At 44.4% G+C, this 25,864-nt stretch overlaps 1 protein-coding gene across 1 annotated transcript in view; it reads left to right on the top strand.

Moving 5' to 3' along the window:
* The first annotated feature begins 15,289 nt into the window (after nt 1-15,289).
* LOC146835339 (uncharacterized) overlaps nt 15,290-25,864 on the top strand; it is a 66,589-nt gene continuing 56,014 nt past the window's right edge. Inside the window, exon 1 of the mRNA XM_085602920.1 lies at nt 15,290-15,497. The gene's annotated coding sequence lies outside the window, so the exon portion shown is untranslated. The remainder of the gene's footprint in view (nt 15,498-25,864) is intronic.

Here is a 25,864-nt window from a genome sequence, read left to right as displayed (position 1 = left end):
ACCTGCGCTATGCTTTTCCACTCCATGCCACTCTACTCTACGCCACTTCAGGGTGCTTCGCTGGACTGTAGTCTATTCCAATGTATGCCGCTCCACTCTATAACACTCCATTGTACGCACCTCCATGGTATGCTCTTACTCTGATTGCCGCTATAGTCTATACACTGCCCTGTAAAACACTCCACTCTATGGTATTCCACTCTGCGCGACGACACTGGGTGCCACACCACTCTACGCCACTCTAGTTTACATTATTCCAATGTATTTCACTAAACTGTTCCTCCGTCCACTCAGCTGCACTCCAGTGTGCACTATTCCACTGTGCGCCTCTCAACGCTACTCAACTCCATGGCATCCCACTCTACCCCACTCCACCCTACGCCACTCCCCGCTATTCCACTCCAGTGTACAGTATTCCACTATACGCTACTCCACTGCATGCTATTTCAGTATATGCTACTATACTGTATACACTATGCCACTCCCCTCTACACCACTCCACTGTACGCTATTCCACTCTACCCCATTCAACTCTACACCACTCCACTCTATGCCACTCCACACCACTCCTCAGTAAACCACTCTAGTTAATGCTATTCCACTGTAGGCCACTTCACTCTACCTACCTCCAATTTACACCACTCCACCGTATGCTGTTCCACTGTGCGCACCCCACTCTACCAAATTGCAGTTAACGCCACTCTATTGTATGCCGCTACATTCTACGCCGTTCTAGTGTACATAACTTCACTCTACCCGACTCCACCTATGCTATTGCACTGTATGCCACTCCACTGTGTGCTACTGCACTGTATGCCACATTATGCTCCACTGTATAACACTACACTGTATAACAATGTATTCCTCTCAATGCTGCTGTACAGCACTGTAATTTACGCTATAACACTTTACAAAACTCTACATAACATATAAGTTATAATATCACTATTGATATTTTGCTTTGGTCCTTTCTGTTTTTCCTTTTTTCGAAGGCTGGTGCGTTGGAACTGCCTATCCCACGGTTCGTGGCCAGCGAGCGATATTCCTGTTGTATAATGAGTCTTAACAAATCATAGCCTGTGTTACTTACAGCAGAGTGTGGCTTGCCTGACTTGCCGTTTGGATCGTACAGGTTGCAGCTGATTTTGATGCAGGGTTTCGAAAGCTGACCTTGGGTCTTATGTACAAGGAAGTGACGGAGTGCAGCGTTAGCCTTCCTGGCTTAACGCTGCACTCCACCACTTCAGAAACGCAGGGGCTGCACCATATTTACAAGAATGTGGTGCAGCCCTGCGTTTCCCACTGCGCTAGCGCTAAACTTAGCAGCCTAGCGCCATTCACAGGCGCCCTTGCACCACAGTGCAAGTGTGTCTGCATTGAGGGGAAGATTGTTTATGTGCAGGAAGGTGTCCCTTCCTGCACATAAACAATCTTTAAATGACGTTTTGTAACTTTTATGTGTGCTGCTTGATACAGCACGCACAGAAGTTGCAAAATGTTTTTTAGAATGTTTATGTGCAGGAAGGGACACATTGTCATTGATGTTTCTATGTGTGCTACACAACCCAGCACACATGGAAACAGCAAAAACAAGGAGAAATAAAGCATTTTTCCCCGTTTCGCCAAGTTAAGACCAGGTTTTCCCTGTTCTTAATTTTGGCGCTGCCTCCTATTTACGCTGCCCTTGTAAATAGGGGGCAGCGTCAGAATCAATGGGTGTTGCGCTGGAACACCCACTGCAGCACCCATTGCCCTCCCCTTTACGCTAAGTACAGCATGAAAGGGGGCCTTATTTACACAGCAGCGTTATGCCACGTTAAGTGACTTAATGCTGCCTTGTAAATACAACGTCTCTGAAAGGGATGTTGTGGTGGCGATAGGGGCTTGTAAATATGCCCCATAGTTTTACATTGCATGCATTTTGTTTGACGCTGTCATAAATTTTATGATTATGGCTGGGTTCTTTTGATGTAGGTCTCAAGTGTTTGGAAATCGGCTGCCTGCTCGGCACATAGGACGTGTTATTTTGCCAGCTAATTCCTTATCTCAGTGCATTTGTTACGGTGGCCACTACTTCGGATTGCCTTTACTTCACATAGTTACTGCGCAGAAACAATTACTTCGCATGGTTTTACTGCGCATTACCGTTACTTCGCAGGATATCCACATCATTGTTTTTATTTAGGCACTTCCTTTTTATAAAAAAAGTAGTACGACTCTGAAGACGCAAGAAGCTGGAGCAGTGGAAGGTGATCCACGAGGAGAGAGAGGTAAGTGAAGCTGCATGTACGGTTGTGTAGGTTTAGTGTAAAGTAGTGTAAATTAGTGTATTTGGGTGTAGTGTATTGTATGGGGTCGTGAATGGTAGTGTTTGGTAGTAGGGGTAGGGGCAGGGTCGTGCTGGGGTTAGTGTTTTAGGGTTTAGGGTAGTGTTGTGGGGTTAGTGAAGTGTAGGGTAGTGTTTTAGTGTTTAGTGTAGTCTCGGGGGGTTGTGATGGGTAGTGAATGAGTGTAGGGACAGGAGTAGAGGAATGTGTATGTTCGTGCAGGGGGTAGTGATTTAGGGTTTAGGGTGGTGTAGTGGTGTTTCAGTAGTGTAGGGTAGTGTAGTGTTTTAGTGCATTGGTAGTGTTTTAGTGTTTTAGAGGTGTAAGGTAGTATGACACGTTATTCCGCATATCATTTTTATTACTAGGTAAGTTTTTACTTCGCATACATTAACACTTTCATTGCGATGATATGCGAAGTAAAAACTTGCGTAGTAACAGTTATTGCTAAGTAATAACCGCGTAGTAATAGCATGAGAAGTAATGGCATGCGAAATAACTTCTCATATTCTTTGTTACTCTCTAGGGGGCATATGTATCAAACGATTTTTTAATCGCAAACGCTGCGATTCGCAAAATAACAGCGTTTGCGATTAAAAAATCGCTAATCGGGATGTATGAGCCAATATCTCATCGCAAAATTAAGGAATTGCTAATTTAGCGATTTCTTAATTTTGCGTAAGCATTTAAGAAATCGCAAAATGCGATTTCTTAAATGATATGTAACACGTACCCAAGTTGTGCGAATTATCCTTAAGAAATCTCAAATTACCACCAACTTCTAGTTGGTGGTAATTTGCGATTTCCTTTCAAAATGCACTTTTTTGAATTTTACAAAGTGCCACTTGGCGCACATACATGCCCTTAGGGCATGTATGTGCGCCATATGCGCACACATGCTCATTTCAGGGGTGCATCAGGGTGTCATCATGACACCCTTGCACCTTTCAAATTATTCTCAAATTGCGATTAGCAAATTGCGAATCGCAATTTGAGAATTACTTCAAATTCATTCCTATGGGTCTCCTGCCCCATAGGAATGAATGGGAAGGTATTCCTTAATTGCGATTTCGCAATTTGCTAATCGCAATTAAGGAATTTTAAGAAATCGCAAAAGTTTTGCGATTGTTTAAATACATCCCGTTTTGCATTTCTCAAATAGCGATTCTTTAAAAATCGCTATTTGAGAATCGCAAATGGAGATGTTGATACATATGCCCCTAGATTCATCATCCAAGTGAGTGGCTTGAATGACAGAATGTCGTAAGTTTCTCCCCTTTTTTCGTACTGTTAGTATGCTTTGATGCATGTTATGTTTACGGTGGTGTAAGCGGTGTTCTCTGCATCGTAACACCCGCTGAGGAAGACCGCAATGATTTATTTAATTACGGCCGCAATAACAGGAGCATGCTGAATACGGTGTATTTCTGTGTCTGCGTGTGCCGGCTCTGACGCCTTGCGCACGCGCACAGTCTTTTATTAACAGCGCCTGCACAGCGTGTCCAAACCAAACATACCACGTACTCGGAGGAAGTCGCAGCTATACCCCGGACGTCATGGCACAGTGAGCGCACCCCCAACAACGTATCGCGATGCGCGATATCACATTCCTCCCCAAAATAAATTGTAACACAATAATCACAACAAACTATTTTTCGTGATCAACAAAGCATTGCGACATGTGAAAAAAACAGATGTATGTCGTTACAACGCACACTTTTACAACGCATGCACTTACAACGCATTTTTTACAACGCACAATCCATTACAACGCATGACATTACAACGCAGGACACTACAACGCATTTTTAAAAACTACCTTTACAACGCATTTCCATTACAACGCATACTACCTTTACAACGCATACCATTACAACGCATAATATTAAATTGCATTTAAGGTAAGTATTAGATAGTATAGGGGTAAAAATTACTATTCTAACTCCAGGGGGTGCAACAGTAGGGTAAGTGTTGGATAGTATAGGGTTAAAAATTACTATTCTAACTCCAGGGGGTGCAACAGTAGGGTAAATGTTGGATAGTATAGGGGTAAAAAATACTATTCTAACTCCAGGGGGTGCAACAGTAGGGAAAGTGTTGGATAGTATAGGGGTAAAAATTACTATTCTAACTCCAGGGGGTGCAACAGTAGAGTAAGTGTTGGATAGTATAGGGGTAAAAATGACTATTCTAACTCCAGGGGGTGCAACAGTAGGGTAAGTGTTGGATAGTATAGGGGTAAAAATTACTATTCTAACTCCAGGGGGTGCAACAGTAGGGTAAGTGTTGGATAGTATAGGGTTAAAAATTACTATTCTAACTCCAGGGGGTGCAACAGTAGGGTAAATGTTGGATAGTATAGGGGTAAAAAATACTATTCTAACTCCAGGGGGTGCAACAGTAGGGAAAGTGTTGGATAGTATAGGGGTAAAAATTACTATTCTAACTCCAGGGGGTGCAACAGTAGAGTAAGTGTTGGATAGTATAGGGGTAAAAATGACTATTCTAACTCCAGGGGGTGCAACAGTAGGGTAAGTGTTGGATAGTATAGGGGTAAAAATTACTATTCTAACTCCAGGGGGTGCAACAGTAGGGTAAGTGTTGGATAGTATAGGGGTAAAAATTACTATTCTAACTCCAGAGGGTGCAACAGTAGGGTAAGTGTTGGATACTATAGGGGTAAAAATTACTATTCTAACTCCAGGGGGTGCAACAGTAGGGAAAGTGTTGGATAGTATAGGGGTAAAAATTACTATTCTAACTCCAGGGGGTGCAACAGTAGGGTAAGTGTTGGATAGTATAAGGGTAAAAATTACTATTCTAACTCCAGGGGGTGCAACAGTAGGGTAAGTGTTGGATAGTATAGGGGTAAAAATTACTATATTATGCGTTGTAATGGTATGCGTTGTAATGGTAGTATGCGTTGTAATGGAATGCGTTGTAAAGGTAGTTTTTAAAAATGCGTTGTAGTGTCATGCGTTGTAATGGATTGTGCGTTGTAAAAAATGCGTTGTAAGTGTAGTGCGTTGTAAAAGTTGCGTTGTAAAGGTTGTTCCCCGAAAAAAACCATGCACTAGTACACAACCAATTACAACACATCTGTTCACTCAGCAATACTCTTTGCAGTGATGATATCTCAATCTACTGGAAGGCTCAGGGTTCTTCCTTAGATGATACTGAGTACGTGTCTCACGACAGTCTTGGCTTCCTTGAGTGTCCACAGGGGCTGCAGACGACTCAGGGTTCTCCACTTGAGAGGGGGAAGACTACTCACCACCCCGGCCTTGAGGTGTTGCTGACTCATCTTCTGACCAGTCCTTTGCATCATAATCACCAGACACTCCTTTGGGGTCATCCAACCCATCTTCAAAGCGTCCATGATACTTTTTGAAAGATGACACATTTTGGGTGACCAGTTCTAGTCCTCTTTTTGTGGTGACTTGTGTGCCCCGAATTTGAACAACACGCCAAGTATCTTTTTCAAAAGGAAGACTGAATTTGCTGCCTGGATGTCGGTCTTGAATCAGAACCAGATCATCTACTTTTAGCTGGGACACTTTAGCTCTGCGCCGCTTGCTAACATGGGCATTTGACTTTTTTCTCCTACAATCAACATCAAGGTCATTGATCTCATCAGGAACCCATCTGGGGTGGTGCAGGATAGTGTCACTTACTACTGTCCCCTTTGACAGGTGCCCTGGGGCATGGCCAGTTGAGGTATGGGGAGTCTGGCGGTAGTCCCTTTAAAAGGAGTATATTGACTGTTCCACAGAGTCACCATTGACCACAACTATGCGGATAACCTTGTTCAGAGTTCTCATAATGCGTTCCGCTTCTCCATCTGCGTGTGGCCATTTTGGCGTTATCTTCGTATGCACAATTCCTAAATATGCTAGATACGATGCAAATTCCTGACCCTGAAAAGGAGGACCATTATCACTTTTGAGCTCTCTGAGTGGCCATCACTTTCTCCAACTTTGGGATGACTTCTCCTGCGCTCAGTGACAATAGCAACTTCCACCTCGGGATATTTCGAGTAGTCATCAATTACTACCATGGAGTGCTTCCCATCTGGGGGACTCCCAAAGTCCATGCTAACACTCTTCCATGGGCCATTCGCCCATTTTTCCATCGCAATTGGTGCTGGAGGATTCAGTTCACCAGTAGCCTGACACCACAGGCACAACCTCACCACCTCCTCGACCTTGTCATCCATGAGCGGGAACCAGACCTTGTTTCGGAGTCGTCCTTTCATCTTTACCATCCCTTGATGGCCGGCATGTGCTAATCCAACCACTCGGTCCACTAGGGTTAACGGGTCACCAGTCTGTGACCTCGCATCAGGAATCCATTGGGATCCACACTCAGTTCATGTCTCACATGATAGAAGGTATCCACCACTTTCTTTACCTCAGGAGTGGAATGTTACTCCTTGACCTTTAAGGATCTGCCATTTGTTGGTTTTCACTGCCTCCAATGCCTTTTGAAGACAGTCATCCAGGGCAGTTGCTTTGCACAATTCTTCCAACGACATGGGCAGCGGACGGGAGCGATCTGCTATGTAACGGACATATTCCTCCATTTCTTCAGCATTCTCTACCTCACTCATAGTGGCTTCTCTGGGATGACGAGACAGATAATCCGCCGGATTGCTCGCCCCTGGATGATATTCAATCTTGCAGTCATACTTCTGCAGCTAAAGCATCCCCTTTTCTATGCGAGGGGGAGGGCTTAGAGGCAGTTCCAGTGAACAACGTGGTCTGTGGTTACCAGGAAAGGTTTTCCATACACATATAAGTGAAAATGCCGGCACCCCGAAATACACAGCAATCGCCTCCTTTTCTATTTGGGAGTACCTCTGTTCAGTGGCCGTCAAGGACCTGCTCGCGAATGCCACTGGAGCCCACTCATCTTCTTCCTTGGGCCTTTGCAGAAGAACAGCTCCCAAGCCTTTAGGGCCAGCATCAACAGCAATGTGGGACTGCTGCTTCGGATCGAAGTATCTTAGCGTGGTGTTACTTGACAGAGCATCCTTGGTGGCCTGGAATGCAGTCTCTTGATCTGGATCCCATACCCATGGGATGGATGTTTTGGTAAGTTCCCGCAAGGGTGTGGTTAGGGATGAGAGGTCCCGGATGAACCGCCTGCAGTAGTTCACCATCCCTAGGAAACTGCGCATTTCCGTTACATTGGTGGGAGCAGGGGCTTCTTTAATGTCCTTCACGTTTTTGGGATCTGGAGAGACGCCTTCAGCAGAAAAGATGTACCCAAAAAACTACAATTGTTTTTTCAGGAATTCACACTTCTCTCTGTGGAGCATGAACGCCGAGTCCTGTATCCGTTGTAGCACCTGCCTCAGCCGACTGTTCAGGTATTGATTTGGCACAGACCAGAATGTCATAACTGACATTGACTACACCAGCATGGTCAGCAAGAAGCTCCCTGATGGTATTTTGGAATACCTCAGCTGCACTTGATATTATGAAACTCAACCTCCTGTACCGTCGCAATCCAGCATGCGTTGAGAACGTCGTGATACACCTGGACCTTGGGCAATGAACTCTGCTCTGTTAGCAGCGATTTGTTAACTATGCATTACATTGAAAACACGGAATTCATGCAATAATTCCTACTCTACCATGTAATGGAGTTAGCAACTGCACCCACAACCCTTTGATAAATCAACTTTACCTTTACATGCTAAAAATCATATAACCAATTCACAAAAGTGAACTTTGCAAAATACCAGGAAATGAGAGAGGTGATGATTTTGGGGTCACCCCTATCCTAGGGGGAGGGCAAGCAGATACCTTGAACACAACGAGCATATCATGCTGAACGATTCAGTGGTGGTCCCTTCCTCCTAGGACCACCCCAAGCACAGTTATGGGCAAAAATACAATGCCAACCAAAGGCCCAGCAAAGCATTATGTGGGGAGATTCTAGAGTGCAGTGAATATTATAGTATTAGCTCTCAGCTGATCCCGGAGAGCCTGCCCCTTGAGGAATGTTTTGATATTGGATATGTCAGGCTCTGGCTGGAATCCCAAGCAGAAGTACCACGTTCCCCAGGAGCGAAGAGAATTTCTCTTCCTTTCTCAACGATACTGTCTCCCCAGGGGTTTTTCAAGTATACACTAGAGGTCGACAAGTTTCGCCAAAAAATGAAGAGACCGAGGAGGAGTATTCAACAGGGTCCAGAACAGCCAGAAGCAGCGGGTCCAGGTCACTGAATGTAATATCTATATATAACGACAAAACATAACATATCACTTAAGAAATGGCTATAAACCTCTACTCAGCAGTGTTATGATTGTGCGTTTAATTAATGGGTTGTGCACTATCTCATACCTACCGATATAAATGTTATCTTAGACACCAATTTCAACAGTGATGCTGGAGACTGAATAACCTTGGTCTCTTATAAGAAATAACAATGGGACTTTACCAGTCGCACGAACAAAAACAATGTTCAGCCTGCATTACAGATGAATTCTCTGTTAGGCTCTTACAGGGAAAGCGGTGGGTAGAAAACGTGATTAGTCTTTTATTCTACAAAGAGAAGTCCATCTAAACTCACTCAGCCAAAAAATAAAGAGCAGCAATCCACAAAACGAAAGTATGAAAAACAGAAATGCTTCCTTAATGAACACGACCTCGCGTTGCAAAAATGCAGGAGAAAGGTTAAGTGCTGGCAGCTGGAGTCTACTAATCAACGCGTTTTCTCGGAGAGGCAAGATAACTTTTTCCTTCAATGAAGATAAACATACGGAAACCTCCGTGGGTTGGGGAAAGCAGCTCGTTATGAGAGGCACGGCTGCTAGAACACTTCTTTGTCAAAAAGGGTGAAAACGATAAAAATAAAGTCTTATCTGTTTGGTGTTGCGCGTCCTCGCGCTGAAGAGGGAAGTCGGATTATTGAAGTCCTTGACCAGAGCCACTCCTTGTTTTGCAAGGGCTGCAGAACAACGCGTGGGTTCAGGAGGCCAAAGTTTTCAGGACACAGGAAAAAACAATCTACATGGAGGCATGGAAAACTGAGGTTGAATTCAGACAGCAGGATTTAACTAGGAGTCTTCAGAAATCACGATGCACAGGACTTGATCCACAATGAAAGCCAAGCACAGAGGCAGAGTAGTGAGAGGCTTAAGAACCTCCTAGTCACCTGACCAGTCCCAAGGCAGCATGGGATAGCACACAACCCCTTTACTCGCTAAGCATTGTGGGACAGGTAGTTTGGAAAGTTACACAGGACTTTTGAGACCTAACAGGATACTATAATATTCACTGCCCTCTAGAATCTCGTCCCATAATGCTTTGCAGGGCCTTTGGTTGGGATTGTACTTTTGCCCATAACTGTGCTTGGGGTGGTCCTAGGAGGATGGGACCACCAGCGAATCGTTCAGCATGATGTGCTCTTTGTGTTCATTGTTCAAGGCATCTACTTGGTTCTCTCACTAGGTTAGGGAGGACACCAAAATCATCACCTTTCTCACTGCTTGATGCAGTTTTGCTTTCACTTTTGTGAGATGACTATAAGCATTTTTGTATGTAAAGTTAGAGTTATTTCTTATTTTATCAAGGGTATGTGAGGTTGTCTGTTTTATTAATTGGGATGAGACAGTAGGAGAATTTGTTCAATTTCACAGAATTCTGTGTAGTGGTACTCCGCCAACTATGCCCACCCTTAGTGCTAACCTGTCCGGAGGTCGAGTTTAGAGAACCAGCTGGTTTCGCTCAGTTCCCCTATCAGGTCATCGATGGTGAGAGTTAGATGCCTCTCTCACTTAATTGCAATGTTAGGAATGCGCATGTTCACACAGTTTCTTACTTCTCCAGGCTGTTTCAGTTTTCTGGCCACGACAATCGGGGAAACCCAGGGGGTCGGCCCTTTCACCTTCTCAATTATTCCGGCTTCTTCAAGCTTGCACAGCTCATTTTCAAACAAAGGTCTCAAATGAAAGGCAACGTGCCTGTGTCGAAGAGCCACCGGTTGCAACGTATCAATATGAAGGCATATCAGTTTGTCCTTTAAGCACCCAATGCCACTGAATACTTTGGGGGATTCTTCCAGCATTTGACTCACTCCTTCTCTGTCTATCCCTAAAGCAAATGTGACAATGCATAGCACTTCTGCTGACCTACACCCCAGCAACATTCCATGCCCTTCCTCTGTCACATACACGAGGGCATCTACTTCCTGAGAGTCATAGGTAATGGTGGTCTTGATCTTGAACTTTCCTCTGATGGCCAAGGGCTTGGTCTGACCATCTGTGAAAACCTTTATCTTGGCAGGTATCATGGGTGGAGGAGGAGTCTTCTCTTGATACGCCTCCTGTGACAGGATATTAATGGTAGCGCCACTGTCCACTATGGCCATCGAGGGACGACCGCCTACTAGTACTTGGCATTGTGGCAGGCGACTCTGTGCTGCCGATGCTGATCCTACCGTGAACACCGAACGTACGGTATGTTCTTCCTGGCCATTGTCATCCATGTCACTTTTAGGCTCTTGAGCCTCCGGGATCATGTTCACCTGAGACCTTGCAGCTCGACCTTTGTTATATCGGCACACTTTCATGAAGTGGTTCATTTTACCACACGCCATGCACCTCTTTCCTTTTGCTGGGCACTGTGACGGTCAATGTGGCAGACCTCCACAGTATCCGTATGACCGATTTCTCGGGCCTCTTGTCCGATTTGATGACACAGTGGCAGTTGGAGTGATGACATTCACTGGCTCGGTCTTGGCAGGAGCCTGGAGAACAGCTTCCATGTGTGCTGCCCTCGCTTTGAGAGTTCCTTCGTTCGTCCCATCAGCTAATGACTTTCCTGACTCCTCTAGAATTCTCTCTCTCAGCTTTGCCGAAGCACACCCTTGAATGACCTAGCCCCGTATCTCCTCAATCTCATCTCAGAACCCACAGGTAGTTGCTAGTTCTTTTAGGCGTGCATGAAACCCATCTAGCGTCTCTTCTGGCTGTAGCCTAGTTTGCCGGAACACAAAACGTTTGTAGTCCTGGTTTGCCATGGGCTCGAAGTGGGCATTTAGATTGGATCCTCTCTAAAGAAAAAGCTGTCGAAAAAATTTAAATCGCCCCCTGTGACTGGTCGAATCATCACATCATTACCTTCCAAATACCCCACATAAAAAAGAAAACCTCCTCACAATCAATAAAACCCAGAAAATGGATTTGCGTCACCAGAGGGCTCAATATGAAAATCCTCACAGCCTGCTGTGAGAAAGAGCTGCAAATTCCCAATAATCTGGAAGGTGTCAATGACCTCACGGATTACAACAATAATATGATGACGAGCATAATAGAGGACGTAGCCCGATTAAAACTCAAAAGGGTCCTGGACAAAGACAAAAACCCTTGGATTAACGGTTCCCTCAACAAAGAAAGACTCACAGAGTAGAAATGGCAACAACACCCTTCCTCACCATACTTAATCCAACTAAGACAGGCCAGAAAGATCTACAATAAAAGCATCCTAAATTAAAAAAAATACTTTTTCAGAAAAGAACTGGATAATGCAAAAAAACAGACTGAGGAAATTCTTCGAAATCAATCCAATAAAACGGCCAAATCTGCATCAACAGCTTCAAATTCAAACATAAGCAGCGGAGAATTTTCCTGCTTCTTTACAGCCAAAGCCATATCGATGGAGGTGGAGCTCAAAAAGGCAGCGGATTGCCTTTCGATCAGTAAGAACACCCTAGCCGAGCCTCAATCTCAACCAGTACTAGAAAGGCCTAAAAACAATGCTCTATGGTCAGAATTCAAGCCTGTATCTGACACAGATATCCTAAAGATCATCTCGACCATAAAACTAAACAATCACTTCAACGATCCTCTTCCTGCAAATTGTTGCTCTACAATAATCCACCTGCTCATCCCCTCATGGACAAAGATTATTAAAGCCTCGCTATTGCAAGGCTCACTACCGGACTGCCTAAAAATAGGGCAAGTCACTCCAATCTTTAAAAAAACAACATAGAACCCCACAGACCTAAACAACTTCAGACCTGTAACAAACATTCCCATGCTAGCCAAAGTCCTGGAAAAAGGTGTACAACAACAACTGAGCCAACACATCTCTGAATTCAACCTGCTGAATGACTTCCAATCAGGATTCAGACCAAACGACAGCACGGAAACAGCGATTATGCACATTGTGGACAATGCTCTACTTGTCCTTGACCACAACAAAATATGTCTCCTAATCCTGCTTGACCTCTCAGCAGCATTTGGCACTGTAAACCATACAAAAATAGTAGATCACTTGAAAAAAAGGATGGGCTTAGAGGGTACAGTCCTAAAGTGGCTTAGTTCGTTCTTAGAAAACAGATCGCAAAAATTCATAGTGAACCAAACTTTATCTGCCTCAGCCAGAAATTTTATTGGAGTACCACAGAGTTCAACATTATCCCCTGCTCTATTCAATTTGTACGTGGAGCCACCTACAGAAATTGTACAGCAAGCAAACATCTCCTTCAACATGTACGCTGACGATACACAGCTTTACAAGATCACATCGATAGAAGAGATCGGTATCATGAACCAGGTCTTAAAGAAAACCGTCCACTGGCTAACTAGTAATCACATCAAACTTAACCCACAGAAAACTGAATTCCTTTTGATTTGCCCCCAGAAAAGCGCTATGAATATCGTGCAGTGGACCAAACTAATCACGGCGCTAAACTGTATTCCGAGGATTTTGGATTCAATAAAATCCCTGGGCATTACGCTAGACAAAAACCTAAACATGCTTGCACATATCAACACAATGGCAAAAAACGCCTGCTTCCATTTAAGCTACCTCAGAAAACTGAAACCTTTCATAAATAATTCAGACCCTAAAACTTCAGTCCAGGCTCTAGTCATATCAGGGATCGAGTATGGTTGCACAACACTAGCCGGTCTTCCTAAGATTTCAACAGCACCACTAAAAGCCTGTCTTAATGTGGCTACAAGACTTTTAACCAGATCCACAAAGTCCGACCACATCACCCCTCATCTGAAAGCTCTCAACTGGCTTCCCTACAAAGCAAGAATACAACTAAAAATGGCATGTATCACTCACAAAGCAATACATTACAATACACCCAGGTACCTAGCTCAGAAAATCACTATCAGGAGGATGCCTGGTCTCCTAGAGTCATGGAGAGCTATTACTGAAACTGGCCCTCTTCCGAAAAAAAAGAACTTATCACCGAGCTTTCTCTGGAGCAGCGCCAAGAATTTGGAACGCCCTCCCCCCTAACATTAGAAAAATCTTGTCTATCGCGGCTTTTAAAAACGCAACCAAAACCTTTTTTATGAGCAAATTCCTGCCACTCCAGCAGTCTTGACATTATCAGAGGACCTTCTTATTTAATACACACGCTACCACACATCAACCATTAACGTCATTTTGGTATTGTAAATTTGAATGTCATGCACAAATGTTTCGTTCACAATTCAATGTAAACTAATTTATGTCTTTGTAGCAAAGCCGTTGCTAGTAACTTATTGTATATTGATTAGGTCTACTGTAACTGCAAGTTGTTCGTACTGTTCTAAGTGGAAAGTTATGTAAATGTAAAGTGCTCTGATACCCTATTAGGCTCATGTTCACGCTATATAAACCACCAAATAAATAAGTAAATAAATAAAGAATGAGCATGAGATGAGTTTTTGGCGCTGCTTCAACCCTAGATTTAGCTATCTTGTACTCCTCTTTCCCACCAAGATGTAATATCATGGCCAACTTCTGGTCATCCTCAACCTTAGTGGCCTCAAAGAACAGGAGAACACGCTCCACCCACTCTTTCCATCTCGTGGCCTGAGCAGAAGGAGCCCCCTCCACCACAAACGGCTCTATTGCGGGGATCTGAGCCATGTTCTGCGCACTCACGTCCCTGGGACACTTTACTGGACAATTCTAGCAGTGGCCCATCCTGCACTGCAGTTGAGTGGGCACCATTGCACCGGCTTATTAGTATTACAAATTGTGCGAGTTACTGCTTAGTTCCTCAATGCAGACCAGCTGCAATAAGTTTGGTGTAATACATTGCAGTGTAATGAAAAAGTGGGATACAGAGTAAAACATGGATTTATATTATTGTTCCCCATTCCTGCAGTTGCACCTTGTAATTGGATCAAAAGTTCTGTGCCCTGCATTTACTTTTTCCTTCCTAATTTGTAATTCTCGTATGGCGCATTAAAGCAACGATTTTATTTGTCCACATTTATATTGCGCAAACTCTGCACAATGGTGCTGCAGCTCTTTACATTGGCACAAGGTACCTTATAAGGGATAGCAAAACACACAAGATGGTGGATGGAATGTTGCACATTGGCAAAACATTCACCCCCAGTCACAGATCTGGGTTTAATCCATCGTTATTTTGCTCACCACGCCACCCCAGTTCAGACATGGCCATATGGAAATCAGTCTTGACCCTGTGCCTCATGTGAACAGTCCAGCCGAATTGCCAAGCCATGTCTTCCCTTTCTTGTGTGTTTTACCTTATAAAAAGTCACATGATGCTTTTCTTTTTTTTTTTACCCACAACGAAATTTTGTAATTTCAAAGCAGATTGAAAACACAATCTCCCTTCACTCATACACTGCGCTCCCACACCTCTTTACGTATTTTTACCATAGGCGAAACCTGATGCATTAACTAATGCTAATGCATTAACTAATGCTTGTTGTATTTTGTGCCTTAAGACCATCCTTGTCTGCGACTAGCATTGCCATCTCAGCTGGTTTTAAATGGCAACCCCTATTTATCACATCTTAAAACCCAGTTTCCTGCCACAAAATGAGTGTTTGAGTTACATGTAGTCACTCCGGGAGATTGGAGGCTGAGCTTCTATTAGTGGGCAGCAGAGGGCGATCTTCGCCTGCTAATGAAACTTACTGAGCACATTGTATGACAGGGAGAACGGTTTCCTCTTCCGGGTCAGCGGCGGCAGAGACTGCAGCAGCAGTGGATGCTGACAACACGTCCGCCCTCTTCTTGTGTGTCGAGCCTGCTGCAGAGGAAGGACGCCTTGTCTGTGCAGTTATCTACATCTTTAGATGCTCCCACCCCCTGACCTCCTGCCCAAACCTGCACATGCCACACTCCAGCACCGGAGGAGAGAGCTTGGAAATGTCTGCATAGGTTTCTGCTAAGGTAGGAGATTGTCAGCACCTTTTGTTGTGTTTGTAGAAATAGATTGAATAATCCGTTGGCACCGCGCTGCATGTTTTTTGTGTGTGATGGCGATACATTTGCTGCGCTGCGTTTTTGCTTCACTGATGAATCTGTGCACACTGCTCTGTGTACACACTGCATTACATTTACTAGACTATGATAAAGCGTTGCTTGCTGCTGGTTACTGCACTATGGGAAATATGTGCATATTGCACTACTGTTTACTACACCTTGAGAAATACGGCACGCTGCACTGCTTTTTGCTACACCTGGAGCAATCACTGTAATCTTCAGTGCTGTTTACTGCACTCTGAGGAATCTATGCGTACTACGCTGCTGTTTAGCATCAGACATGTGCACAGTGGATTGTGCTTTCTGAACTCCTGCTTAATGCACTTTGAGAAATCTTTTAACACTACTTTGATTGTTTCTGCACTATAGAAAACTTGTGCATACTTCATTGATCTTCTACTACACTGTTACAACACTATTAGCGCCCTGCACTGCTTTTTACTGTACTACGAGAAATCTGCACACACTGTACTTTTCACTACAACATGAGAAATATATCCAATGCTCTGCTTTTCACTGCTCTATGAGAGGTATTCACAGCTTAAACAGGAAATCTGTACACACTGCACTGCGTTTTACCACACTAAGAAATCTGTGCACTCTGTACTGATTTTTAATACAGTACAAGGGACATTAAACTTGTTGACTGCACTGCTTTTTAACATAAGATGATGAATTTGTGCACATTGCAATGCTTTTTACTACACTATGAGAAATGTGTGCACACTGCACTGCTTTATATTTGCACTGTGGGAAATCTGTGCATGCTGACAGCACGGAGACAGCTCTGGTCGAGGTAACAGATAACATCAGGCTAGCTTTGGCCAGAGGTCAATCATCAATCCTGGTCCTGCTTGATCTATCCGCCGCCTTTGACACCATCTCCCACAGCATTCTAGAACATTGGCTCTGGGAGATTGGTGTCAGGGGGAACGCCCTAAAATGGCTCAAGAGTTACCTAACAGACCGAATTACAACAGTACAAGTGGGAAACACAGTCTCCTGTAACAGACCAGTAAAGATGGCAGTGTCACTCTTGGCCCAGACCCAGCGGAAACAAAGCTGCGTTTCAAAGAATGCATGTCCCATGTTGATAGGTGGATGACCACAAATCACCTTCAATTAAATGGAGGAAAGTCCGAGATTGTGCTTTTTGGCAAGGCCCAAGAACACTGGCCCCATGACTGGTGGCCCCCTAACCTGGCCCCCTGTCCAACCCCAAAACAGACGGTTCGGAATCTGGGGTTCCACATGGACAACAAACTATCAATGCAAAGTCAGATTAACCATCTAGTAGGCTCCTGTTTTGGAACAATGCATAGTCTGCGAAAGGTTTTCAAATGGATCCCTACCGAGGCCAGGAAACCATTAGTCCAGGAACTAATAATGAACCGCTTGGACTATGGCAACGCTTTGTTGTCCTCAATCAATGAAGGCCTTCTTACAAGGCTTCAGATTTTGCAGAACACCGCAGCTAGGCTGACTCTCAATCTTCCGCCTAGATCCCCTTCGGCCCCCAGCCTAATATCCCTACACTGGCTTCCAGTCAGAAAGCGGATTCAATTTAAAATCCTCTATCTGGTACTCAAAAACATGTACGGAATCGGCCCGGCATATTGGTCCAAAAAACGAAGCTAGTACCAGCCTTGTAGGTCCCTGAGATCCAGTAATGAATCATTACACACACCTTTCAGAATCCGCGCCACCAGAAGCGGATTAAGGTCCTTTTCTTTTCTTGCCCCCACATTTTGGAACAAACTTCCCAGAAATCTGCGCACAATCACTGATCACAATGGCTTTCGCAAGAAGCTAAAATCATGGCTATTTGACAACTAATCAAGCAATCTTTCAGAGCTGTCGGCATGCGCCATGAGACTTCCGAGTGATATGTGCGCTGAACAAATGTCCCTGATTTGATTTGATATGATTTGATTTACCTGTACCATATAGGGAACTTACAGTGCACTGATTTTTATAACCCAATAGGAAGGACTTCCAAAGAAGAAATGTTTGCATCCTTCATTCATTTTTACTACACTATGAGAGATGTTTACAGAAAAGGTACTCTGTACACAGTGCACTGCTTTTTACTCACTTTATACGTGTAGCTTGCAAAAGTGGAAGTATGTGCTGTAGGTCAGTCCAAATTGGCCTTAGAGCGGAGTGTCATTAGGTGCCCTCATCACTCCAGTTTGGGCTGGCTTCAGCTGCTTCTGTGTTTCAAAATGTCATGACGAAAATGTTCAAGAACATCTCAAATGTAGCAATATTTCAGGATGACATTTTGATATTTGCTGATACGAAAGAAGTGCATGACAAATATGTTGAAAGAGTGCTGTCCCCCTTGGAATCCAGTGGGGTTACTATCAGAGAAGACAAATGTATCTTTGGAGTAAATTAACTTGAGTACCTAGGCCTTGTGTTGACCTCCGATGGGGTTAAACCCAAACCAGTATGCATTGGCATTGTACGATGGTATTTTAAATATACCACATCCGACTGATAAGGAGCAACTCTGGTCTTTTTTTAGATCTGACGAAATTAAATGGTCTGCAATATGTCAACAAAGTGTTGAGCACATCTAATAAAGTATTATCTCTGCTCCCACACAGCTGTGTGTGGAAGGATTCAAAAATGGTGTGACTGTGGATGCTAGTATGGATGGCATGCGGGGCCGTTTTGTCACAAATGAAGGATGGCAAGAAAGTCCCTGTAGGGTTTGCTCCCAGAAGAATGAAAGCTTTTGAAACAAGATATTCTGTAAGAGAAAAAGAAATGGTATTACCAAACAACAATTGTTCACAGGCAACTCATTTTCAAGTGAATTTCTTTTTGCACAGGTTATTACCTTGCGTTCATTTAATCATAAACAGAAAAAGATAAAACAAGTTTTGCATATGGTAGAGTCCATTTACCCATAATTAATTACAGAACTACATTATTAATTTATTATGAGAAGGAAGTAGCCCAAGGGATATGGTAATTTTACTCACTACAGCCGAAATGAGTAATACATGGATTTATGATTTCAGACATATTATATCACACCAATTTTATATTTACAATGCAGGAGCAGTGATTCGTACGTTTGTTAAAAAGGAGAAATCAGTTACAATTGTGACCCCAGTGAAGTGACCATAACCAATGCTCTATTGAACATGAAGTTACCTAAAAATCAAACAACAGGTTATTGGAATCACTTAAGGATGTCTTGTGTGGTTCTGATTCGATAATCCAGACCAAGAAACAGATTCTTCGCTGGTGTTTTTTTTTAGACTATCCTTAGAAGTTGTTGACGGCATTTCGACCCTACTAGGGATATGAGGGTCTCTTCAGGACAGGAATTTCCTGGGGACTGCAAAAGCATTGATTAAGATTAGTAAAATATAGAGGTCGGTGTGTTTATGGACTACTTTAAGTTAATTTAAATGGGCTTACCTAGGAGCACCTAAGCTCCAAGTAGCAAGTGCAGAGGCGGGTGTTGGTTTGATTCTTCTTCAGTTCAATTGTCTGATGCCTCAGGAGGAGGAGGAGTGGGCGGGTTAAGGGACCACCCACTGTCTAATTAATTATGTATGGTGATTTAGTAGTTTCACAAACTCACCATATGTTTCAATGATTCATCGGTTTCAAGGTTGAACAATTTCTTCTTTAATTCGATTGCCTGATACCTGCAGAGGAGGAGGGGTGGAGGGGTTTTAATAGACCAACCGCAGTCTGAATAATTATGCATGGTGACTTTGTGGATACATAAACTCACCATGTGATATAATGGATCATCAATATTGGGGATCGCTGGTGGATGTGGGTACTATCATCCTAGTTAAATAACCCTGTTGTCGATCAAGGAGCCTAAAAATAATGACATAATGTCAGGGGTGACTTAATGTTAACAGCCCATAGGTGCAAAGGTGCGAGGCGGGGCAGGCTCGGTTTCTCGTCGCGGTGTTGTTTCGCCGATTCCGGTAGGTATGGTGTTTTACACACGGTCCGAGCTGCTGTCCATAAGGCGATTGTCCAGAGGAAGTGCCTGCAAGCCTGTGGACCCTTTAGTCGGCCCTTATAGCTGTGCCTGCAAAGGCTGGTCACTTAAGAGCCCTACTAAAATCCGTTCCCTGGAAGATGCTATTCCTGTCACGCGACCGTGTGTTGCATCTCGAGATCTTCGTATTTGGTGCTTAAACATTAGGTCGCTGGTAAAACATCACCTGTCCATTTATGATCTGCTAGAGAAAGAGGACCCCGATGTCTTTCTAATGACAGAAACCTGGCTGCAGGATTCGGATTCTGCCATATTGAATCTTGCATTCCCTCAGAACTATACCGTCTTCACTTCCAATAGAACCACAAGAGGAGGTGGTATTGCCATGGCAGTCAAATCCTGTTTTCCAGCTGATTGGAAACCGTCGGGGCTACCTGCATGTGAAAGTGCTATTTTTAAAGTTGCTTTTTCCCACCAATTCACTTTCAGTGGTATGCTTATTTATCGTCCTCCGGGCAATGATTCTGTCTTCAGGTCCGCACTGGCCGATATGATCGGTCCTATAGCACTTGATTGTGCCAATTTCAACATCGTGGGGGACCTTAACATCCATTTTGATAATGGGTCATCCACTACAGTGAGCACTCTGCTGGCGAACCTCGAAGCTCTTCAACTCACTCAGCTCGTCACCCTTCCAACCCACTCAGGAGGCCATATTCTGGACCCCTTTTTTTCCACACTTGAGGGGGTAAGGTTGTCAGATCCGAAGCTGATGGGGTGGACTGATCATCTGCTTATAGAAGCCTTTTGTCCGGTTCACGATAAGCCTTTTAAAGCTGTTGACAGACCTATTCTAAAAAGGCCTTGGCATAAGCTTAGGCTTGAGGAGTTTTATAGCATACTGGAGCAGAAACCTCTGAGCAGCTTTTTTAATGTGGAACAAGGTTACCAACAGTTCTGCGCCTGGATCACCGATGCCTTGGACTCTCTCATACCTTTACGGTGGTCGAAAGGCCGGACAAAAACACCTAGTCCTTGGTATAATGACTCACTCGCAGAACTAAAAAAAGCCTGCCGAAAAACAGAGAGGGAATGGAGAAGATCCTACAGCCCTGCTCTGAAAACTCGGTATTTTACTGAGCTGAAGCTCTATCATAGAGCTATTTGCAGAACACGAGCTGCATTTTACGCTCAAGAATTTGCCACCAGCCCTAACCCTTCAAAACTGATTTTTAAGATACTGAAGGATCTTATGAAAAACAGATCCACCTCAGAGGTGATTTGCACAGATTCCCACTGTGATAAGCTGGCCTCCTTTTTTGTGGAGAAAGTGGAAACAATCTACCAAAGCTTTGACACACTCCACCAGAACCGAGAGGTTACTGTCCCCGATACGTTGGGATATGAGACTCTTGCAATGCTACCTGAACTGACTACTGAGACCTTTGATAGGCTTAGCCTCAGGGTCAAGTCAGGTTCTCCCTCGGACCCGTTAAAGCCAGCCTTAATTAACACACTTTCCCCACTCTGCCGTGACCCCATATTGAATCTTATCAATATGTCATTGTCCAGCGGAATGGTACCCACGGCTTGGAAACAGGCAGTGGTTACTCCTATACTAAAAAAAGCCAACTCCGACCCCCGGCTGCCAGAGAATTATCGACCCATATCCCTGCTGCCTTGGATTGCCAAAGTAACAGAAGCCCATGTCAACTCTGTTCTGTCTGAGCATCTGGCTCGCAACCAGATATTGGATTCCAGTCAGAACGGCTTCCGGTCGGGACACAGTACCGAGACGGCATTACTTTACATCACGGAACATCTACGCCAGGTTCTGGATTCAGGTCGCACTGCAGCGCTTTTACTATTAGATCTAAGCGCTGCCTTCGATACTGTGTCCCACCATATACTGATCCAACGCTTACAGGAGGCGGGAGTGACTGATCTCGCTCTCCAGTGGTTTCGGTCTTTTCTATCAGATCGCTCTTTTAAAGTGGCCATACCACCTGGCCAATCTGCCACTTATCCCCTGGAGCTGGGGGTACCACAGGGATCCTCGTTGAGCCCTACTATGTTCAACCTCTATGTGAAACCGTTGGCTGGTGTCGTTAAACAGTGGGGTCTTACGATGGCCTCATATGCGGACGACACACAGCTAGCGGTGACACTTAGTGGAGACCCTGAGGTGGAGGCCCCCAAATTTCGAGCGGGTTTGTTGGCAGTAGCAAGCTGGCTTCGCACCAACTGCCTTCAGTTAAATGCCACCAAAACAGAGGTGTTGGTATTAGGGAAGCATGCTGAGCTATGGGGTAACCAGTGGTGGCCATCAGAGTTGGGGGTCACTCCCATTCCAGCTTCTGGAGTGAGAAATTTAGGCATCTGGTTGGACTCTGCGCTCACCTTCAAGGACCACACTAAGAAGGTGGCTGCCACGTGCTATGGCATTCTGCGGGGAATAAGGCCGGTCTTAAAGTATTTTGATCCCCCCACCCGACAGCTTGTGGTCCAGGCCTCTATACTATCTCGGCTGGACTACGGCAGTTCACTGCTGTTAGGGGTGAATCAAGAGGAGGCCTCTAGGCTCCAAAGGGTGCAAAATGCCGCGGCTCGGGCCATTGTGGGCCTCCCTAGACATTGCTCAGTGTCTGGTACCATCGCGGCCTTACATTGGCTCCCGGTCAGACAGCGAATTCAGTTCAAAGCGCTATGCCTGACCTTTAAAATTTTGAAATCTTCTTCGCCCCCGGCACTTGCTAACCTACTCACGCCCTATGTTCCTTTGAGATCCTTGAGATCGGAGAGGCTTCACCTGGCGGTCTGTCCGCGCTTTAAATTGAGTAGAATGGGTGGCCGCTCCTTTAGGGTGCTCGCGGCAGGGTTGTGGAACTCGCTCCCGGTACACATCCGAGCTCTTGAAGACCTGCTCGCCTTCAGGCAGGCGATTAAAACTTTACTGTTTCCCGTGTCTGGTTAATTTCCTTTTCTTTTATTGTGTGTTATGTTGTAGCATCTGTCACAGCGCCAGGACGCCCCTTTGCTGGGGCAGCTGTGCGCTATAAAAATACAAATAACATAACATAACATAACATATCAATGACTGTTTTCACGGTATAAAGGTGGCTCGTCAAGGGGTGAATTCTGAGGTGGCATAATAACGGCAATTAACCGGATTCTGCGGGGAGGCAGCCCTCAAACAGGGTACAGTTACCATACTTACTGAAATCTGCAAAGGCAGGTGAGTATTGCTGCAGGAACTCGCGTTGCGTATTCAAGCAGAATTCTTCCAGGGTAGAAATATAAGGACGTGATGTGTGTCCTACAGGATGCTCACGAGGACGCGTATTAGAGTCAGGATGGCCCAACTGGTTGTTGCAGCCATCTTGGCGAAGGATTATTAAACCGAGTATTAGTTCATCCTGGTATAATATCTGAATTTATTGTACCTGAGGTACATTATTGGAATATTTAAGCAGCTTTCTTTCCATGATTAGGCACTGGTCATATTCCAGTTAGTCCAACAAAATTAATCCGGGTTACAGATAGGGAGGACGTGATGATGTGTCCTATGGTGTGATCACAAGGCTGCATGTGAAAGTGGCTGAGTCTGGGTGGCTCAACCGAGTGTGGCGGCCATCTTAGGGAAGGATGACTAGACTGAGTATTAGTTAGTCCTGGTATGGACTACGGTCCCTTAGGTTCTGCATTTTAATGAGAGAATTTCATCAGCTATCCCATGTGCCTATTATCATATGACTAGCATGACATTTCGACAGACAGCTGGTTAAATAATCCATTAATCTACAAAGGTACGATAAATTTAGATATATCAGTGGTGGGTGTCTCCTCTCATTGTTAAGGTCTGAGTTGAACCAGGATCTGGATTGGATTTTTCTAGAATTCTTTAGTTTGAGAGGGGCCACTTGTTCGTCAAGAACATCAGTCGTCAATGAGCTATAGAGGGCGGTGAGGTCATCATCGGAGTGATGGTGAGGTTGAGAGCGTAGATGGGAACTGATCCTGGATTCTAGATCCGTTAGTGGTGTAGTGTAGTTCCTATATCCCTGATAGGCTTTGCGCATTGGAATAACATACACTATAGATTTGACATAGAACTGAGGTCAGTATGTCTCTATCGAGTATATTAAATTTAATTGTGCGTGTGCCAGCTAACTCAGAGGTCACTAGAAACTTCTCGAAAGTACAAGAAGGGATTAGTCTCTGACAACCGCATAAACATGACAACTTTTTTTCCCTTAGAGTCGGAACAATCTTAGAGTTGTGGAAACAATAGATAACCGTTTCACTCAGTCAATCGTGCATGCTTCGTTTCTACAGAGTTTGCACAGAAATATAGAAACCGGCGTTTCAATAAAAAGTGTTTATTGAACAGTCTTATTTCTCAGTTAAAATACATACATAAATAACACAGGCTAAAATGTGATACTTGTCTGATGCTTCTGAAATAGTTCTACCCCAGTGTACCTAACCTAAGTGTAGTACGAAGTTTGAAGTAGGTGCTGTTTATCTAAAGTATAGCTAGCTATAGTTTAGTTTTGCCAAGAGTTGCCAAAAGTTTCTCTAAGTTCTAGTCAGCTCCATACCTGAGAATGAGAGAGGTTGGAATCTCTTTTCTGGACTCGATAGTCTTACACCCCGCAAGGGAAGTCAGAGAGCACTGGAGGTGGATTCTCTGCGAAGAGGATGACAGCGTCAGGTCAGTGCTTCAGGCTGGAACTCAATCTCCTTCCGAACTTGCCGTGGCGAACCGCGTAGTCTTGGTCGGATCGAATCCTCTGGGAACCGTACCGTACCGGAACCGGACCGTGGTTTGCCAGGGTAAGCGTAGGTATATTTATACCTTGAAGGTGTTTAGGAATGCTAGCATTGACATAAAAGTCGGGCAGGGGAACGTCGTGTATGAACCCCTAAGGAATAGATGTTCATGCATACTTAATAAGTTCTTGGAGAAATCAATACTCAAGCTGAGGGAAATTCCTGAAGGCTCTGGGTTTTCAAGAAATCGTTGTGACGTGGATGGATTAATGTAGGTAACCATGCCTGTATTTGGTTTGTACGGACAATGTCTAAATAAGGGCTGGATTTCTATGCCTAAATAAGGGCAATGTGAAATGTACCTATATAAGGGCACAAACAGGGAAACCTATATACGGAATCTAAATCTACGCATAACAGTGGGTTTGCTTGAAGTTAATTGACTAGTGTTTGAGTTTGCCACTACACACAACATTATATATTTATTTTTTAAAGCAGCGCAACGCAATGGCGGCCGCGCACCTTTCTTTTCTTCTGCGTGGCTCGCCCAACTGTATTTTTTCAATATTGTATGTTTTTTTAAACAGCGCAGCACGCTGCACTTCGTCTTTAATAATGACAGCCACGCCTTTCTTTTCTTCTGCGCGGCGTGCCACGCTGCTTTAAAAAATATATTATTGAAAAAATTGAGTTGGGTGAGCCGCGCAGATGAATAGAAAGGTGCGCGGCTCGCCCAACTTCCTTCTCTCCCTTTCTCATGCCGGTCAGCAAGGGTGAACGTGTACTCTCGCAGCTTCTGGCAGACACGATCCCTCTACCATGTATGTTGAATCCGCTCTCCTGTTTCTGTTTTTAAAATAGCAGACAAATGTATGCTGATGCTATTAGCACACATGCCCAATAAGCCGGCTACAACTGACTCACCAATAGAGGCTGCCGGGATGTGCTGCAGTGTGAACAGAATTTCTCTCCAGGAAAGGATGTAAGTAATTAATTTAACAGGCACCCAATTGCTCTGTTTGTTGACCTGTAGTCTGCTTTGTTTCAAGATGGCATCTTTGCAAGCCTCATTGCAGAAATATAATATGTCAGTCCTATTTTTTGGTAGTTATAGAGCTTTGGCTTAGAATGTCATTTCCGGCTGAAATATGTCACCAACATTTTGGCCCAGTTCGCAGCCTTTGTGTATACTTCTGCTATCCTGAATGCGTGTACCGGATGCAGGTGAGGACTCAAGGTAGGATGGCTTACGGGAGAGACCTTGGCACTTAAAGCAGGTGACCACTTAAGGTGTTCAGTGATCATGATGCATGCATTGAACACTTCACCACCTGGAACCCGTCATGTGTTCAATGAAGATGATGCATGCACGGAGCACCTTATCGCCGCAACCCCTCATGTGTTTAGCGATCATGATGCATGTATGAAGCACTTACTGCCCAGTCTAGTTCACAAATATACATATGTGACAATGCAGCACGCTTTAAAGAGCTAAGCGCCCTGTACCCCTCGTGTCTTC

Source organism: Triturus cristatus, chromosome 4_2, assembly GCF_964204655.1.
Source record: "Triturus cristatus chromosome 4_2, aTriCri1.1, whole genome shotgun sequence".
NCBI lineage: Eukaryota > Metazoa > Chordata > Amphibia > Caudata > Salamandridae > Triturus > Triturus cristatus.
This window is presented reverse-complemented; position numbering and strand designations above follow the sequence as displayed.